We start from the raw sequence: 7,118 nt of genomic DNA on the forward strand, positions 1-7,118 counted from the left end.
TTCTCCGTGAAAGTTACGACCCACAGTTCATCATCCAAGTAATTAAATGTATAATATCAAAACACGTTATACAGAAAATTTATCGCATAGTACATCGTTTTGATTTAGTCTCTCTCTCTCTCTCTCTCTTATTCTATGTAAATAAAATATTTAAAGATAGGTGGGCTTGACACGAAAGAAGAGATGATGATGAAGGGGAGGTAAGAGCTTTAAAAAAAAAAAAAGAAAGAAAGAAATCGCAAATATGCCTTCGGTAAACAAGATTTTGGTACAAGGATGTCCGGTTCAATTGACCTCGGGGGTGACATGCGATGACCTATAACCTCTACCAACGTCTAATTTATTAACACGTGATCGGAAGTTTAACGATATGAAAATATTTTTATATTAATAATACGTCAACCTTGACGATATTCTATTTTATTCGGTGCGATTTTCACAAAAGGAAAGATGGGAGTAGGTTGGCAAGTCAAGGAGAGAAGATGAGGTCAATGCAATAATCGTGTCAGGAAGATGGATAAGTAGAATTAAATTTTTTTTAATTTGATATTTAATGTTAATTAAATTTAATTATAATTACCGAAAGTGAATCGAGAGTTAGTGTTTTTTTTTATTTTATTTTATTTTTTTTTTTAGTTCTTCTCACAGTCTTTAGTTCTTACACCTGTCGATAGATAGCAGTAACTGTTCCATGATGGTTTGTGATGCGGAAAGTATGTAGCATCTTCTACTCTTTCTTTCCTCTTTAACCTGTTTAAAATCAATTTTTTTTTCTTAATTTAATCTTATAGATTAATATAATCCGAGTATTTTTTAAATATGTTTCTTTAATAAAAGAAATTGTATCTTGTTTTTTAACTTTAAAATACATGAAAAGAGGATTACAATTTAGACTTTACTTTATTCATTAAAAGCCGACCTTTTTTTTAAATTTTTAATCTTTTTATAAGTAATTAAAATGAATTTAAATAAATTAGAAATGGATAGAAAAAATTCTGATAGAAAATATCTTTAAAAAATCTTGATTTCTTTTTTTTTTGTGTGTGTGTATTTAATAAGTAAATATTTACTGTTTATGTAAGGTTATATTTGGAGAAATAAATATTTATAGTAATTTCTACGGCTGTATTAATAGATTTATTCTATTTTAAAATGGTATAAATTGCTGCGTTCGAAATTTATCATTAGAATAGCATAAATATATAAAAAATTCAAATTAAATTACAACAATTATGAAAATTTTCTCACTTGTATTCAGTACATAGACCTATATTTACAATCTTTGTAAGTGTATGTATTTAATGAATTAATGACTAAATAATTAATTAATTCTTCTCATAGTCTTCTAGAGCTTAGACTGAAAACTCTGAGGTGTAGAAGATTATGAGAGCAAGCTCATAAAAGCGTGATATTGCTATAGCTTGAAGCCTATAATGGCATTTCCATTAAGGTACACTTCACCGTTTTTTCATTACGACAATGGCTATGGCCGCGCAAACAACCAATATACGTTGATGATAACATCCCGGCAGACTTCACCAGCTGGTTGCTGATGGAACGGGCGCCAAAAAAGAAACTCGAAGACAACACCGCTACCCGGATTAAAAGATAGACAATTTTCTCTTTCTATATCAAACTCTGTAGCAGAAGAGAAGGTAAAGAAGAGTAGCGAAAAGGGAAGATTGGAAGGGGGGGTCACAAAAGAGATTNCAACAATTATGAAAATTTTCTCACTTGTATTCAGTACATAGACCTATATTTACAATCTTTGTAAGTGTATGTATTTAATGAATTAATGACTAAATAATTAATTAATTCTTCTCATAGTCTTCTAGAGCTTAGACTGAAAACTCTGAGGTGTAGAAGATTATGAGAGCAAGCTCATAAAAGCGTGATATTGCTATAGCTTGAAGCCTTAGCATATGTACTATATATTATTTAAATATGCAATTTTATTTATAAAATCATATTAATATATATTTTAGTGTCTTCTTCTATCTATTCTCACTATTTAAATCTCTATATTAGAAACGAATGTAAAATATCACCCCTTGTTTTAAAGTTCGTATAGAATATAAATCTACTTTACATACATGTAAAATATATTAAAGTATATAAAAATATTCGCTATAGAGTCCCATATTTATATATAATTCTATATTTTACTTTCGAATATTCATATTTTTTTGTAAGCAGAATATTTCATAAAAGATGTAAGATATTCTATGAATATTTATAATATATAATATAAAAACTAAATAGCCAAAACCTCTGAACAACGACCACTGACGAGAAGATTAAAAAATGTCCGTTGTTCGGAGGTTATTTAGTATACATTTTTTATTTAAAAAAAAGAAAAAGTTCTTTAAAAAAATGGCCGCTGTTTCAAAGTGGATGTTATTGGTAGGTGATCATTATTAAAGGTTTTAGTGTATATAAATTATGTTTTTAAAGATTTTATAGGGAAAATTAATTAGAAATTTTTAATATAAAAGAAAATATTTAATTAAAAATTCGTTTTATCTTTATAAATATAAATAAAACAAAACATTTCAAGTAAGAAAAATCGAGTTAAAAATACAACTTATTATATAGAAAATTTACCTTTTCAATGGAGTTAATATTAGAGATGATTTTGTTGGCTATTTCCTTTTGGTTCATACTTTTTTGTTAACCCATTTACAACTTGAAAATTTATCAAATCACTCTAACAACAGCGTATCTTCGACAATAAAAATAAAAAAAATAGTGTATTGTCCCTTTCGTAGCCTCCCGAAATGATTAAAAGGAAGCAGTAATAACTTAGGCGTTAGAATGATAATAATGGAAACTTCAACTCGCACATTTTCTTTAATCTTAGACATCTATAAATCTTGCTTATTAATGATTTCTCATTCTTCTTTTAAACGCCTTGAAAAATACTGATAATGCAGAAGTTGTTTCCGAGTGTGCATGCTTTACTTGACAAAACTAAGACATCTGGATAAATGTCAACTAAGCTGAATATCTTGTAACGGTTAATATATGATTGTCCCCCTCTGCTGGACCTTACATACAACTTGACATGTAGCCAAGTATCTCATTCTCAAACTGTCAACTTCTGCTATTGTTGCTTTGAACTTTAACCTCTCTCACTATTTGTTTCAGTTACTGAAGACATTTTACTTTGAATATAAAATTGACTGAAGGAGAAGAATAGGTAGAAACCACTATTTTCGGCCCTAAGCTAAAGTAAAGTTAATATTCTGTGCTTAGAAAATTGATTCTGTGAAAGTATCTATAGTTTTTAGTAGTTAAGATAAGAGTGATTTTCTTATGTAAATATGTGTTAAATTCATGATAGGGCTATATAATTTTCTACTTTTATCAATTATCACAAAGATTTTAATATATTTATCAACAGAATATACTTTTATAGCGATTTTACAAACGTATAATGTAACTTATATCCATACATTGCTCTTCTCACTCCTGTATACTATTAAAGTTTATTCTCTGATGTATGATTGAATATCAGGATTGTATTCAATAACTAAAAATAGATATTCTTATAACGTCAATTAAGCATTTTTACAGATATTCCTAAAGTACACAAAAACAATAATAGGCCTATAACTGATTCTCAAACTGCTGATGCTCTTTATAATACATAATTCATAAGATGTTCATATAATAAAAATAAATATCCATACAAAATAATATGCAAAGTAACCTGTTAGTATAAAGTAAACATTGATATATTTTTAACGCTTTTATGCTTATAAAATAGCTTTAAAGTAACTTATATGCTTCAGTGAGTTGCTATAAAGGATTCCAAAATAGATACTTTTCTAAAATAGCAAGTTATAGAAGTCTTTATCACATAAATTTACCAGGGAAATTCTTCTTAAAGTATTTATAGGAGCAAAAACAAAATCTTAATTTACAAAAATATATACTGAAGAATTTGTATTTAATAACTTTTATGCAATTTTACTTAATGTTAATGCTAAAAGGGGCTTTGTATAGCCTTACACCTTACAAAAATACTCATGCAAGATCATCAGAATTTAATGAAACAATTAACATGTACTACACTTTATAAAGCAATTACACTAGTTTATAAGAAAATAAGAGTGCATATTTAATTTAACGTTGAATATTTAAGTTAAAGAGTTATAAACAATTGTCGCATAGTCATCTACATTATTTGATATAGATAGTCTTCTATATCAGTATCTAATACTATTTATATCATTTAATGAATAAATATAGGCCTATTAGTTTCAGTTATATTTATATATATATGTAAAATCTTAAAAATTATGTATTGATTTAACGAGATATTTGTAAATAATTGAATAAAAATTATAATTGTTTGTTTGGGGTTTTTTTATGTTGATGATGAGGAAATCTTTTGTCCTAAGACATTTCCTAATTATAAACAAAATAAATAAATAGAGAAATAATTTTCTTAGTTATGTTACATGTATTGTGCTGCTATAATTTATTATTCTATAAAAATATTTATTTTAGAAACTTTTGTGGTTAGTCATTGGAGTATATACTGTACTTTAAAGGTGTTTTATAGGAGAAGAAGCGTTAAAAAGATATCAATGCTTTACATATTATTTTATGTGAGCATTTATTTCATTATAGAAGCATCTTATCAGTTTTTCATTATAAGGAGTATTATCATTTATATACTTTAGGAGCATCTAGAACATCCATTCGTAGTTGCTAGTTATTGAATACAGTTTTAAGTTTTTACAGTGTGTAAATAAAAAAATAATAAATTTAGGAAAGCTTAAATTAAGACAGAGCAAGCAAATTTGAAAAATTTTAGAAAAACCTTTAAAATTTTGCAGAAAAAAATAAAGTTTGAGAAAGTTTTAATTCGATGAATAAAACTTAAGTTTTATCGGAACGGGAATAGTTGATAGATCGTTATAACGTTTAAACAGAATCAAGCACAAATGTGACACTTTCGGAAAATGCAAAAGATGCCAATAAAAAAAAAGGGGGAAATCTTTGTAAGAAGGCACGTCAGAAAACAGTCAATTCAGATACATCCTAAGGGAACTAAAGCACAACACCGCGTAATGGAAGCGAAAATGTGTCTAGTATTTTAGTCTCGACATACTGACAACAAAATACCGCCGAAGAGTCAAAAGTCAGCTTTTTACACGAATCTTCACTCCCCTTATAAACAGGCGAAGTCTGTAGTCAAAATGAAAATGGATTGGCAGAGCAGCCAGCTTGTAAACAGCCTTGCAAACTGTTGAAAGCAAACTTCTGTCTTGCCGATACTAAATTATCACTGATGGCACGTTATGGCCTCTCTCCATAACCGTATACCCAGCACACCTCTTCCATTTTCATCGAATATGACAAATTGTACTGTTGTGTATGTATAGAAAGTGCACCTTACCGTGATTGGATAGACTCGACATTTCAGCCCACAAGATACTTAACTATCGCAGCGAAGTGTTGAAACATCGAAGAGTTTTATTACAATACCAATGCATCATCAACTAAATGGGACGAGTTTTCGTATCTCTTTAAAACTTAAGATAGAAAAATGTGATATATCTACCACAATAAAGCCGCACCACTAATAATTAATTGCTTGTCATTATCTGCTGATAATGAAATATCGTTGGGTTTTAACAATCGTAGAAAGTACTTTAATATTTCAACATGTGTTGTTGTCAACTTCTCTGTAAAAATCCATTTTGTTCGTCCCTTACAGGCTACAAAAATTGATAAAGTAACTAACTGAACGGGCATTCAAATATATAAATATATATAAGTATGTAGGCATAATATTTTGCTTAAAATTCTAAAAAATGCAATATTTTTTTTCGGATTTAATAAGAATTCTTAATCCGATTTTTCTTTTTTTTTTCGTTTTAGCTTGAAATATATTTTCTAAAGTTTGCTTTTCGTTTCTTTCTCCTCTTTATATAGATTTATACACATTCTTCAAATGCGAGTGAAACCGAAAAAGATGGTGTGTCTTTTTTAACTCCCATATAATAAAAAAAAATGTTTAGATAGAAGAAAAATATGAAAGAAACTCGAACACACTGATTCTCAAGTTATTTTACACTCGACTAAAAAAAGCTAACGGAGTGATGTTATGTCAAGCACACCTGGCGAGTAGCGATCTCTGTATACTCGTGTAGTATAAGACCTATTATCATCTGGGACAGATCCACCTTCCGGACTTAAAGACCAGAAGTTTTAAACAGATTACGTTTTGGGAGTCGGTAAAAGATCGTAAGGGGGCAAGTTACCTACATCTGTTTCCTACCGAGCGGTTTTAAATTTGTAAATCCCTTAGGGATGACAGAAAAGCGATACATCTTCTTTCAGTCGTCGCTGTCACAGATGGATTTCAAATAATTCCTAGCATCTGGTATAGGCTTTGAAACATGCCTCCTCTCTCTCTCCACGCAGTTAACTTCTAGATTAGCTTTTTGGGGGGTGGGTGTCAGAAATCCCATTTCTGATCTTACCAAAGTCACCCAGCGAATATTTGTGAAACATTACAAGGTTGACATTAAAAGAGTAGACGACATCGGAAGCTGTCCTAGAACTCATCAATTCTACAAGATGTCGAATCCTCCTCTGCAACTCTGTTTAGGAGGATTTACTTTAAAGTAATTGCACTTCAGCACCTGTCAAATGCAACTGTTAGTCTGACTTCATTTTTTTTATAAATATATATATATATATATCTTTTCTGTTATTTTATCAGTTTTAAAAGTAGTTGAAGAAAGATTTTTTAAAAGAAAAAGAATTGGGAAGGAAAACTCTTACAATTACTTTTCGTGGTAGATCACAAAGCTTGAAAGGGTCATGCTGAAAAGTTCAAGAATTTTTATAAGACGACACATGCCGCACATGAAATTTTCAACGTTTTCTATATTAACTGATTATTAGTTTGCAATTTTTCTATACAGTTTTTGTCGGTATAATCGAATTATAATGATAAAAATTGGAAATTTATAGCATCCGTTAAATCGCTAATACGGAAATAGAGAAAATTTTTATGCCTTCCCGATATTTTAATGTGTAAAATTCAGCTGCTACAATATAAAAAAATGTGTGATAAATATATATATATATATATA

Source organism: Centruroides sculpturatus, unplaced genomic scaffold (genome assembly GCF_000671375.1).
Source record: "Centruroides sculpturatus isolate CEXI.00-Female unplaced genomic scaffold, Cexi_2.0 scaffold83, whole genome shotgun sequence".
Classification (NCBI taxonomy): Eukaryota; Metazoa; Arthropoda; class Arachnida; order Scorpiones; family Buthidae; genus Centruroides; species Centruroides sculpturatus.